The sequence below is a fragment of the Leucoraja erinacea genome, unplaced genomic scaffold (assembly GCF_028641065.1).
Source record: "Leucoraja erinacea ecotype New England unplaced genomic scaffold, Leri_hhj_1 Leri_89S, whole genome shotgun sequence".
Taxonomy (NCBI): Eukaryota; Metazoa; Chordata; class Chondrichthyes; order Rajiformes; family Rajidae; genus Leucoraja; species Leucoraja erinaceus.
The window spans coordinates 330,912-345,000 of record NW_026576839.1 but is presented as its reverse complement, the minus strand read 5'-3'; positions in this window follow the sequence as shown (position 1 = coordinate 345,000).

Here is a 14,089-nt window from a genome sequence, read left to right as displayed (position 1 = left end):
AGCACTTTTGTCTACCTTCGATTTTCCAGCATCTGCAGTTCCTTCTTAAACAACCTACAAACCTGTACGTCTTTGGAATGTGGGAGGAAACCGAAGAACTTGGAGAAACCCCACGCAGGTCATGGGGAGAACTTACAAACTCCATACAGATACATAGTTGGGATCGAACCCAGGTCTCTGGCATTGCATTTTGCTGTAAGGCAGCAACTCTACTGCTGCGCCACCATGACTGCAGAGATTTCCACAGAATCCTGTTGTACCTGCATGCCTACTTTGAGTGGCTGATGTACAAGCACATCCAGGTCTTGTTGCACCTCCCCTTCTCCTAATCTGACACCATTCAGATAATAATCTGTCTTCCTGTTCTTGCCACCATAGTGGATAACCTCACAGGCCATTCGGCCCATCAAGTCTACTCTGCCATTCAACTATGTCTTTCCCTCACATTCTGCTGCCTTCTCCCCTTAACCCCTGACAATCGTATTGATCAAGAATCTAGAAAGAAGGAATGGGTGACCCTTCTACAGACTAAACGTTACAAATTCCTTCTATCCAGAGATGCTGCCTGTCCCGTTGAGTTACTCCAGTTACTATCTTGGGTTTAAACCAGCATTTGCAGTTCCTTCCTGCAACTAATAAAGAATCTATCTATCTGCCTTAAAAATATCCGAAGCAGCTTTCTGTGGCAATGAATTCCACAAATTCCATGGGTGGAACAGTGGCGCAGCGGTAAAGTTTGCTGCGTTTGCGACACCAGGGACCTGGGTTCGATCCCGACTATGGATGCGTGGGTTTTCTCCGAGATCTTTGGTTTGCTCCCACATTCTGAAAACATACAGGTTGCTAGGTTCATTGGCTTTGTATAAAAATCTAAATTGTCCCTAGTACGTGTGTAGGATAGTGTTAATATGCGGGGATCGCTGATCGGCATGGACTCGGTGGGCCGAAGGGTCTGTTTTCGTGATGTATCTCTATACTAAACTATACTAAAGACTCACCACCCTAGCAGTAGAATTAGGTCATTCGGCAATACATTTCAAGATACTTTGCTTGAAATGCAGCATGGCAGTCCCACTGCTGAACTAAGGATGCAATAGTGGCATTTAGGAGGCTTTTAGATAGGTAGATGGGTATGTAGGGATATGGATCACGTGTAGGCAGAGGAGATTAGCTCAACTCAGAAACATAGACATGGTGGGCTGAAGGGCCTGTTCCTGTGCTGGACTGTTCTATGTTCTATGTCCTTACCTCACCCACTTAACACCTTGTAATGAAAGCTAACATACCAGTTAAATAGAGATCCTCAGTGTGATCTGTAGGAAGGAACTGCAGATGCTTGTTTACACCAAAGCTAAACACAAAACTCAGCGGGTCAGGCAGCATCTCTGGAGAAAAGGACTAGGTGACGTTTCAGGTCGAGAACCTTTTCGACCCGAAACATCACCTATTTCTTTTCTCCGGAGATGCTGCCTGACCCACTGTTACTTCAGCATTTTGTGTCTATCTTCACATAGTGATCCTTCTCACCCTGAATAACCAGTGACTCTGCAGTTACACAGTTATCCTAAATAAATGGCGACTTTTCATAAGTTCATAAGGTTTAGAAGCTGAATTAGGCCATTCTGCCCATCAAGTCTACTCCGCCATTAAATCATATCTGATCTATCTTTCCCTCTCATTCAACAAGACATTCTTCTGCCGGCTTTCGACCAGGTCCCACATAAGAGATTAGTATACAAACTTAAAGCATACGGTATTGGGGGTTCAGTATTGATGTGGATAGAGGACTGGCTGGCAGACAGGAAGCAAAGAGTAGGAGTAAACGGGTCCTTTTCAGAATGGCAGGCAGTGACTAGTGGGGTACCGCAAGGCTCAGTGCTGGGACCTCAGCTATTTACAATATATATTAATGATTTGGACGAGGGAATTGAATGCAACATCTCCAAGTTTGTGGATGACACTAAGCTGGGGGGCAGTGTTAGCTGTGAGAAGGATGCTAGGAGGCTGCAAGGTGACTTGGATAGGCAGGTTGAGTGGGCAAATGAATGGCAGATAAAGTATAATGTGGATAAATGTGAGGTTATCCACTTTGGTGGAAAAAACAGGAAAGTAGACTATTATCTGAATGATGGCCGATTAGAAAAAGGGGATATGCAACAAGACTTGGGTGTCATGGTACACCAGTCATTGAAAGTAGGCATGCAGGTGCAGCAGGCAGTGAAGAAAATGAATGGTATGTTAGCATTCATAACAAAAGGATTTGAGTATAGGAGCAGGTAGGTTCTTGGTGAGACCACACCTGGAGTATTGCGTACAGTTTTGGTCTCCTAATCTGAGGAAAGACATTCTTGCCATAGAGGGAGTACAGAGAAGGTTCACCAGACTGATTCCTGGGATGTCAGGACTTTCATATGAAGAAAGACTGGATAGACTCGCCTTGTACTCGCTAGAATTTAGAAGATTGAGGGGGGGATCTTATAGAAACTTACAAAATTCTTAAGGGGTTAGACAGGCTAGATGCAGGAAGATTGTTCCCGATGTTGGGGAAGTCCAGAACAAGGGGTCACAGTTTAAGGATAAGGGGGAAATCTTTTAGGACTGAGATGAGAAAAACATTTTTCACACAGAGATTGGTGAATCTGTGGAATTCTCTGCCACAGAAGGTAGTTGAGGCCAGTTCATTGGCTATATTTAAGAGCAAGTTAGATGTGGCCCTTGTGGCTAAAGGTATCAGGTGATATGGAGAGAAGGCACGTACAGGATACTGAGTTGGATGATCAGCCATGATCATATTGAATGGCGGTGCAGGCTTGAAGGTCCGAATGGCCTACTCCTGCACCTATTTTCGATGTTTTAATGTTTCTATGTTTCTCCCCATAATCCCTGACACCTTTACTAATCAATAATTTGTCAATCTCAGCCTTAAAAATATCCATTGATGGCTTCCAGACCTTCTGTAGCAATGAATCCCGCAGATTCACCACGCTGATCAGCAGCAGAATTAGGTCGTATGGCCCATCAAGTCTACTCCGCCATTCAATCATAGCTGATCCATCTTTCCCTCTCAACCCCACTCTCCTATCTTCTCCCCGTAACTTTTGACATCCGTACTAATTAAGAATCTGTCAATTTCCACCTTAAAATATACATTAGACCATAAGTTTAAGATGAAAGGGGGGGGGGGGGGAGAGTTTCTAGGAACCTAACTGGCAACATTTTTTTTACACAAAGGATGGTGGGTGTATGGAATGAGTTGCCGGAGGAGGTAATACTATTGCAACTTTTAAGAAACATTTAGGCAAGAAATATTTAAACATGGATATTTTAGTATGGAACTTCAGATGCTGATTTATATCGAGGATAGACACAAAATCATGGAGTAGCTCTTCGGATCAGGCAGCATTTATGTGGAAAAGGAAAGGTACATGGATAGGTTTAGAGTGATATGTGCCAAGAGCAGGAAGGTGGGACTCGTATAGATGGGACATGTTGGTCAGTGTGTGCAAGTTTGGTCAAGTGTACACTGTATGACTTTATGACTCTAGACATAAGAGTAAGTCAAGAGTGTCTTTTATTGACCTAAGTCCCGAAATGGTACAATGAAATTCTTGGCATGGCCGACCCTGCAACCCCACCAGGCCAATGGGCCTTTATGGCCAAGTTAAGACTTTACATTCATCACAACTTTAAACTTGAATTATAAAATAAAAAGGCTCCAGAAAGATGGCAACTCTTGTATACAGTCTTAATATAATCTATTTTTGTTAGACACCTGCCATATTTAGAGTATTGTGTTCAGTTTTGGGCACCATGTTATAGGAAATATGGTGTCAAACTGGAAAGGGTATAGAGAAGATTAACGAGGATGATGCCAGGACTAGAGAGCCTGAGCTATAGGGAAAGGTTGAGTAGGCGGGGACTCTATTCCTTGGAGCACAGGAGGATGAGGGGTGATCTTCATGTATAAAATCATGAGAGGAATAGATTGGGTAGATGCACAGAGTCTCTTGCCGAGAGTAGGTGAATCGAGGACAAGAGGATATAGGTTTAACGTGAAGGCAAATAGATTTAATAGGAATCTGAGGGGTTACTTTTTCACACAAAGGTTGGTGAGGGTATAGAACAAGCTGCCAGGGGAGGTAGTTGAGGCTATCCCAACATTTAAGAAATAGTTAGACAGGTACATGGATAGGACAGGCTTGGAGGGATATGGGCCAAATGTGAGCAGGTGAGACTAGTGTAGCTGGGACATGTTGGCTGGTGTGGGCAAGTTGGGCCGAAGGGCCTACTTCCACGCTGTATCACTCTATGACTTGCGCTTAATTATGATTGTGATTATGTAATGTAATCTTTTTACTTTTACTGAACTGTAAGCAAAAAAGGAATTTCTCTGTACCTCGGTACTTGTGACAATTAAGTATCATTGAACCAGTATTAGCTGTAGGGAAAGATTGCAGAAACTTGCACTGATTTCTCTGGAACATTGCTGGGCAAGGGCAGACCTGATAGAAGTATGCAGGAATATGATAAGCATAGATAGGGTGGACAGTCAAAACCTTTTTTTCCCCCCCAGGATGGAAATATCAAATACTGGAGGGCATAGGTTTAAGATGAGAGCAGATATGTTTAAAGGAGATATGCATGTTTAAGAAAGAACTGCAGATGCTGGAAAAATCGAAGATAGACAAATATGCTGGAGAAACTCAGCAGGTGAGGCAGCATCTATGGTGCGAATGAATAGGTGACGTTTCAGGTTGAGACCCTTCCTCAGACTGATGTGGGGGTGGGAAGAAGAAAGGAAGAGGCGGAGACAGTAGGCTGTGGGAGAGCTGGGAAGGGGAGGGGAAAGAGGGAGAAAGCAAGGACTACCTGAAATAGGAGAAGTCAATGTTCATACCGGTGGGGTGTGTAAACTACACAAGCAAAATATGAGGTGCTGCTCCTCCAATTTGCGGTGGGACTCACTCTGGCCATGGAGCGGGCCCAGGACAGAAAAGTCCGTTTGGAATTGGAGGGGTAGTCGAAATGCTGAGATAAGCAGGTCAGGTTCAGGTCTATTATTGTCACGTGCATTGAGGTACTGTAAAATATATTTTTACACATAGGGTGTTGGGTGCCTGGAACGTGCTGCCAGAGATGGTGGTAGAGGTGGGATACAATAGTGGCATTTAAAAGGGTTTTAGATTGGTACATGAATATGCAGGGCACAGTGAAAATGGATAAAGTGCAGGGAGGAACTGCATACGATAGACACACAAAGCTGGAGTAACTCAGCAGGATAGGCTGCATCACTGGAGAGAAGGAATGGGTGACGATTCAGGTCGAAATCCCCCAAAGTCACGGGAAAGTGGTGCAGAGAGTGGTGAATCTGTGGAATTTTACACAGAAAGTGGTGAATCCCTGGAATTCCCTGCCACAGAAGGTAGTTGAGGCCAGTTCATTGGCTATATTTAAGAGGGAGTTAGATGTGGCCCTTGTGGCTAATGGGATCAGGGGGTATGGAGAGAAGGCAGGTACAGGATACTGAGTTGGATGATCAGCCATGATCATATTGAATGGCGGTGCAGGCTCGAAGGGCCGAATGGCCTACTCCTGCACCTATTTTCTATGTTTCTATGTTTCTATGAAAGGGAAATGAGAGACATAGACGTAGAGAGATATAGAACAATGAATGAAAGATATGCAAAAAAGTAAGGATGGTAAAGGAAACAGGCCATTTCGCTGTTTGTTGAGTGAAAATGAGTAGCGGATGTGTCTTGGATGGAGGAGGGATGGAGAGAGAGAGGGAATGCCGGGGCTACTTGAAGTGAGAGAAATCAAGATTCATACCACTGGGCTGTAAGCTGCCCAAACGAAATATGAGATGCTGTTCCTCCAATTTGCGTTTAGCCTCACTCAGACAATGGAGGAGGTCTGGGACAGAAAGGTCTGTGTGGGAATGGGAAGGAGAATTAAAGTATTCAGCAACCGGGAGATCAGGTAGATCCAGGCAGACTGAGCGAAGGTGCTCAGCGAAATGATAGTCCAGTCTACGTTTTGTCTTGCTGATGTATAAGAGTCCACATCTTGAACAACGGGTACAGTAGATAGACAATAGACAATAGGTGCAGGAGTAGGCCATTCGGCCCTTCGAGCCAGCACCGCCATTCAAAGTGATCATGGCTGATCATCCCCAATCAGTACCCCTTTCCTGCCTTCTCGCCATATCCCCTGACTCTGCTATCTTTAAGAGCCCTATCTAGCTCTCTCTTGAAAGTATCCAGAGAACCGGCCTCCACCGCCCTCTGAGGCAGAGAATTCCACAGACTCACAACTCTCTGTGAGAAAAAGTGTTTCCTCGTCTCCGTCCTAAATGGCTTTATCCCTTAAACTGCTTCTGCCATGCATCTGTCCACTCACCCAATCCGTCCAAGTCACCCGGCATTCTCATAGCATCCTCCTCACAGGATTGTCATCCAACCTCATCTATTGCGTCCGCTGCTCTAGATGTCAGCAGATCTACATCGGTGAGACCAAGCTGAGGCTGGGCGATCGTTTCGCCGAACACCTCCGCTCGGTCCGCAATAACCAACCTGACCTCCCGGTGGCTCAGCACTTCAACTCCCCCTCCCACTCCGTATCCGACCTCTCTGTCCTGGGTCTCCTCCATGGTCAGAGCGAGCAACACCGGAAATTGGAGGAACAGCACCTCATATTCCATTTGGGGAGTCTGCATCCTGGGGGCATGGGCATTGAATTCTCCCAATTTTGTTAGCCCTTGCTGTCTCCTCCCCTTCCTCAGCCCTCGGGCTGTCTCCTCCCATCCCTCAGCCTTCGGGCTCCTCCTCCTCCTTTTTCCTTTCTTCTCCCCGCCCACCCCCCATCAGTCTGAAGAAGGGTTTCGGCCCGAAACATTGCCTATTTCCTTCCCTCCATAGATGCTGCTGCACCCGCTGAGTTTCTCCAGCATTTTTGTGTACCTTCGATTTTCCAGCATCTGCAGTTCCTTCTTAAACACTAGTTATCTTGGCATCCTGTTTGGCCCAGACAGTATTTCCAGAGGGCATGTTCCTGCTCTGTACTGTTCTAGGTTGTATGTATTCAAGATATCAGGGAATCGAAAGCATTTTGTGACAATAGTCACTGATTAGAATACAAGAAATGGGTAGACTTTGTGTCTATGGATAGACCTTGTGTCCTATCAAACGTGCTCTGATGTTCAATAAGATCATGACCAATCCTTCATTCCTTGTGTACTGTTCCAAGGTTTAATGGTGCCATGTTTCTTGAACGCTGATAATACTAGATAGGACCAGGCAAGTGAAGCGTACATTTTTGACATCGCTTTGCTATAGTCATACTCATACAGCTTAGAATCAGACCCTTCGGATCGCTTTTCCCACACTAGCCAACATGTCCCATCTACACTAGATAGACTGGATAGACTCGGCTTGTACTCGCTAGAATTTAGAATATTGAGGGGGGGATCTGATAGAAACTTCCAAAATTCTTAAGGAGATGGACAGGCTAGATGCAGGACGATTGTTCCCGATGTTGGGGAAGTCCAGAACTAGGGGTCACAGTTTAAGGATAAGGGGGAAGTCTTTTAGGACCAAGATGAGAAAAACATTTTTCACACAGAGAGTGATGAATCTCTGGAATTCTCTGCCACAGAAGGTAGTTGAGGCCAGTTCATTGGCTATATTTAAGAGGGAGTTAGATGTGGCCCTTGTGACTAAAGGGATCAGGGGGTATGGAAAGAAGGCAGGTACAGGATACTGAGTTGGATGATCAGCCATGATCATATAGAATGGCGGTGCAGGCTCGAAGGGCCGAATGGCCTACTCCTGCACCTATTTTCTATGTTTCTCTCCGTTTCCACAGCCATACGAGCAAAGACAATTTCCTACAGACATACACACAATTCAATTTACAAAAATATCCATCACATTGAACCCACTGTGATGGAAGGCAAAGTCTTTTCTCTCCCTGTTTTCCATTTCTCTCCCGATGTCCAAGCCCCAGGCGGGCGATGATAAGTCCCACGGCCACTTTAGGCCACGCAGGGCGATGTAGGGCCCCGCTCCAGGTCGTTCAAACCCCGTGACTCGGGCTAGAGAAGACGCGTTGCGGGAGCTCCGGAAAGCAGTCTCTCCACCCGGACCCACGCGCTCCCGATGTCCCGTCAGTCCACAGGACCTGCGGCTGCAGCTGGAGCCTCCGAGCCACGTGGTCAGGCCGCAGCAGCGAGTCACCACCGCTCCACACGCTCCGATGCCGGCCAGCCCCACGATGGTAAGTAGTCCGCAGCTCCGCAGGCTCCGTGACTGGAGCCTGCAGGTCGTTCAGGTTGGAGGTCGCTCCACGGTGCTAGGCCCCAACGACAACGGAGACCTGACAGGAAAAAGGTCAGGTCTCCCTTACAGGGAAGGGATTTCTACAAAGTTTCCCCCTCCCCCCCCCCGCCCCCCACATATACACAGTCAAAAACACTATTAAAAAATACTTTTAACTACATTTAACTAGAGAAAAATTTTTTTTAAAGATAGACAGGCTGTAGGGGCCGCTGCAACAGTGAGTCGCACCACCGCCATTCACATTATGACTGTTTTTACTTGTATTTTAATGTTGCTGTTTTTACCTGCACTTTTTAACTATTCGCATTGTTTTTATCAGGGACTGGATTGTTTTTATTCGGTTTTATTTATGTGTGAAATGTTTAAGTTTTTATGTGCGATGCTCTGGTATTCCCTGTGAAACATCTTCTCATTTTGCACTGTACAACTGTAACACTTGCACTGTTATTGCCAACTTTGCAAGATGGCAATAAAGGTTGATTGATTGACAGAGTCAAAGAACTTCACAAATTCCTGTTGCTGCTTGGGCCTTTGTGCTGGGACTTGTTTGTCCATCAGCTGCTTGGTCTGGTATCCAAAAAAGTTGTCCTGTTTCTGCTGAAGCATCTTCATTTTGAACTCTCAGACTTCCTCGTAAACATAAGTCCCCGCCGCGCCTGTGGTTAGAAGCACCGCAGACCGCGGCTTCAAGGTGATGTAGGCCGCGGGCCGGTGGTCGGAGCTCTTCTCCTCCGGCGTCCCCAACGAGGGATCCCATGCTCCGGACACCGTGCGAGCTGGAAGCGCCGCAGACCACGGCTTCAGGCTGCAGCGGGCCAGCGATCGGAGCACTCCCTTCTGGCGACCCCCAGCGAGGGCTCAACCGTTCCTCGATGAAAAGTCCATGCTGCGCCCGCTGCTAAAGCTCCGGGCCCTACTGCGGGAAAGGCCGCACCAACCCTTGGTGTTAGGCCGCGAGAGAGGCAACATGGAAAAAGTCGCCTCTCCGTGGAGGAGGCGACCGAAAGCGGTTCCCCCCTTACGCTCCCCTTAACCACCCACCACACAAGACACACCGAGAGACATTAAAACAAACTTTTGGACATACTAAAAAAAACAAAAAACGTAGAAATGACTAACACGCTGCTGGCAGGGCAGCCGTCTCGCAGCGCCTCCACCGACCAAAATCCAACTTACCTTCCGGAGTGGGATCCCTCGCCGGGGATCCCTGGAGAAGAGCTCCGACCTCCAGCCCGCGGCCTACATCAACTTGAATCCACGGTCTCCGGCAGGGAAGCACCGATTCGGGACTTACCTTGCCTGCACATCAGGCCGCCCGCAGCGGCGACTGCGGAGGTTTGTGGTCCCGACCACGGGGGAAAATGGAGGAGGACTGACTGAACTTTGCGCCTTCCACCACACTGATGAATGCTGTGGTGGATGTTTGTGTTAAATTTTTATTGTGTATTGTGTGTTCATTTTTATTGTACCGCTGCTGGCAAATTCATTTTACTGCACTTTATTAGAAACATAGAAAATAGGTGCAGGAGTAGGCCATTCGGCCCTTCGAGCATACACTGCCATTCAATATGATCATGGCTGATCATCCAACTCAGTATCCTGTACCTGCCTTCTCTCCATATCTCCTGATCCCTTTAGCCACAAGGGCCACATCTAACTCCCTCTTAAATGTAGCGAAAGAACTGGCCTCAACTACCTTCTGTGGCAGAGAATTCCACAGATTCACCACTCTCTGTGTGAAAAATGTTTTTGTCATCTCGGTCCTAAAAGACTTCCCCCTTATTCTTAAACTGTGACCCCTTGTTCTGGATTCTAGACTTTATTGTGTATGTGACAAATATATCTGGCTATTGACTATTGATATGTGATGCAGATTTAGTTTCCTCCAGTTTTTTTACGAGTTGGTCAAAAAGACACCCCACATTGTGGAAAAAGCACAGGTAAATTTCAGTGGCTCCAGTTTTTTCTTCATCCTCAAAAATCCTCTTCATTGCCACAGGATAGGTCTCAAGGGACCTGAAGTAAGACGTAAGAGCTGGCCAGCTTCGCAGGAGACGTCTGACAGCTGGATGAAGGGAGAGCCATTGTGTGCAAACATGACGCAGAATTTCACGCCACTCAATGTTAACAAAGGCAAAAAATAAACTCATTTCCTCTCTTCGGGAAGCAGATATTGAGAAGTGGCTGTAGACCTTTAGAACGATTGTCTCTGACAGCTGATCACAGGCGTGCTTGCAGGAGTTATGAGCTATGTAAGCTGGGCAATTAGCTTTCAGAATGCGATTGATGGCACTGCTCAACAACTGCTAAACCGGAGTGGTGCTTTCCAAAGTTTATATTGGCATTATCTGCTGTGACGTGTCTAATATCCAGTTCATAATTTTCCAGACAGCACATTAGAGCTTGATGTATGCCATTTGCAGTTTCATCACTGTCTTCATAAAAGTCAAGTAAGTTACACTGCACTCCATCAGACACAGAGAAATATCTCACGCACACTGGAAACATTTTTCTATCTCCCTTGTTTGAGGCATCGGTGGCAACTGAGAAATGCGCGGGCTCACATTCTTCAGTCGGGGACAGATCATCCATAATATCCCGCACAGTTTTTGGTTCTAAAACATTTATTGTAATCATCTCAGCTTTCGTTCTTCCCAAGTGCATCTGCGTCACAACATTTGAGTCCTTAAACAAAGCACCCTTGAGCTTAGCACGACAGTCAGTGCTGTTGGAGTTGAGTCCGTGTTTAACGGTATGGTACACATAGGAAGCTTCGCTTCATTAAGGACCCTTACCACCCCTCCCACTACATCTTCTCCCTCCTGCCACCTGAGACGAGGTGCAGGAGTATCAGCTGCAGAACCAGCAGAATGTTAAACAGCTTCTTCCCACAAGCAATAAAAATGATTAACGGACTGTGTCCCTTCCCCATACACATTCACCCCCACATCTAACCTCGTCCAACACCTTGACAGCTAGTCACCTATCAACAGCACCTTGAAATTGTTCCTATGTTAGGGATCGATTGTTCTGTCTGAATGTCTATTTTAGTTCTATTTTAGTTCTATTTTAGAGATGATAATTTGTAACTTGTCAGTATTTATTTCTGTTTTTGTCATTTTTGCGCAGTAGATCTCACAAAGAAAGCACCAATATCGCTTGCACCTTTAGCTAGTGTGACCTTCTTGTGAACTTAAGCGGAAGCACGCTGAGTTAGGCCATTCTCACCTCCATGGCCAATTGAGAATTCCTGACGGCATAAAGTACAGAAGGCCTTCGTCGAGTCATCGCTGACGGGCTTAACCCACGTCTTTCTTGCATCCCATTGCTTGTTATAGCTGCACACTCTTTTCTTTTTTGCAGGTTTATCAATATTTGCACATGCCAAACCGACCGAACAACACCAGATGTTACTGAAACGTTCTGTTTTGACATGAATTGGCAAAATGTAGTGTCAAACTGATGCGCATAAGGGGGCCTGCGATTGGATGACAGGTGAACCACTTGTAGGTGCGTCAACATTCATAGCAAACGGATTTGAGTATAGGACCAGGGAGGTTCTACTGCAGTTGTACAGGGTCTTGGTGAGACCACACCTGGAGTATTGTGTACAGTTTTGGTCTTCTAATCTGAGGAAAGACATTCTTGCCATAGAGGGAGTACAGAGAAGGTTCACCAGACTGATTCCTGGGATGTCAGGGCTTTCATATGAAAAAAGACTTGATAGACTCGGCTTGTACTCGCTAGAATTTAGAAGATTGAGGGGGGATCTTATAGAAACTTACAAAATTCTTAAGGGGTTGGACAAGCTAGATGCAGGAAGATTGGTCCCGATGTTGGGGAACAAGGGGTCACAGTTTAAGGATAAGGGGTAAATCTTTTAGGACCGAGATGAGAAAAATATTTTTCACACAGAGAGGTGAATCTGTGGAATTCTCTGCCACAGAATGTAGTTGAGGCCAGTTCATTGGCTATATTTAAGAGGGAGTTAGATGTGGCCCTTGTGGTTAAAGGGATCAGGGTGTATGGAGAGAAGGCAGGTACAGGATACTGAGTTGGATGATCAGCCATGATCATATTGAATGGCGGTGCAGGCTCGAAGGGCCGAATGGCCTACTCATGCACCTATTTTCTATGTTTCTAACAGCACATGCACCATGCACGCACGCTGTTGTATCAGATCTAGGATCTGTCTGTAAGCATGGCCCTCTGGTGATTACAGAGTACAGATGCTCCTCAGCTTACGATCTTTCGACTTACGATATTACGACTTTACGATGGTGCAAAATCGATACACATTCAGTGGGAACCCTTCTTCGAATTTTGAATTTTGATCTTTTCGACGAACCAGGCGTGCAACTGGTCCACGGAAAGTGACAGGACGTCAACCAAGTCACCAAGTCCACGGTAATTCATTGACCGACTCGGCCGTAGCTGGGTGAATGATGAGTTGGCCTGGCTGCTGGACTGCACACAAAGCCCAGTCGGCGGGCGAGCCAGCTGAGGAATTTTGACCTGGGCGCCGGTCAAATACTGCATGCAAAGTCCAGCACCCCATCCAACTCATGAATCAATGATTGGCCATGAGAAGGAGGGGTGGTGGTGTCGGCGGTAAGCGAAGGTCCAAAGGTCGGACAGCTGGCCAGGGCGAGGCGCTGCTGCTGCACTCCATGGGCTGCACTACCTCGGGACAGGTGAGTCGGGGCCAGACGCGGCACCCCGACCCGACAGTCCTCTCGACCTGAGTAGTAGCAGTCAAATACGGGACAAGGGCGGTCCTGTATGGGACAAACCAGTTTAGCCCAATATACGGGATTTCCCGGCTAATACAGGACAGTTGGCAACCCAATGCGTTTGACCCATATCCCTTTAAACCTATCCTATCCATGTACATGCCTAAATACGTCTTAAAAGATTGTGATAGTGCCTGCCTCAACTACCTCCCCTGCCAGTTCATTGCATACACCCACCATCCTTTGTGTAAAAAGGTTACCCCTCAGGTTCCTACTAAATGTCAACAAAATAGAGAGAGTACAGAGGATGTCAACAAAATAGAGAGAGTACAGAGGAGATTTACTAGAATGTTGCCTGGGTTTCAACAACTAAGTTACAGAGATAGGTTGAATAAGTTAGGTCTTTATTCTCTGGAGCGCAGAAGGTTAAGGGGGGACCTGATAGAGGTCTTTAAAATGATGAGAGGGATAGACAGAGTTGATGTGGACAAGCTTTTCCCTTTGAGAATAGGGAAGATTCAAACAAGAGGACATGACTTCAGAATTAAGGGACAGAAGTTTAGGGGTAATATGAGGGGGAACTTCTTTACGCAGAGAGTGGTGGCAGTGTGGAATGAGCTCCCAGTGGAAGTGGTGGAGGCAGGTTCATTGGTATCATTTAAAAATAAATTGGATAGGCATATGGATGAGAAGGGAATGGAGGGTTATGGTACGAGTGCAGGCAGGTGGGACTAAGGGGAAAAAAATTTGTTCGGCATGGACTTGTAGGGCCGAGATGGCCTGTTTCCGTGCTGTAATTGTTATATGGTTATATGGTTAAATCATTTCCCCCTCACCTTAAAACTGTCCTCTGGTTCTCGATTCCCCTATTCTGGGAAAGAACCTCTGTGCTTTTAACTGATATATTCCTCTCATGATTTTGCACCTCGATAAATAACATCACCCCTCATCCTCATGTGCTCCAAGGATTAAAATCCTAGCCTGCTCACCCTCTCTCTATAGCTCAGGCCATCGAGTCAT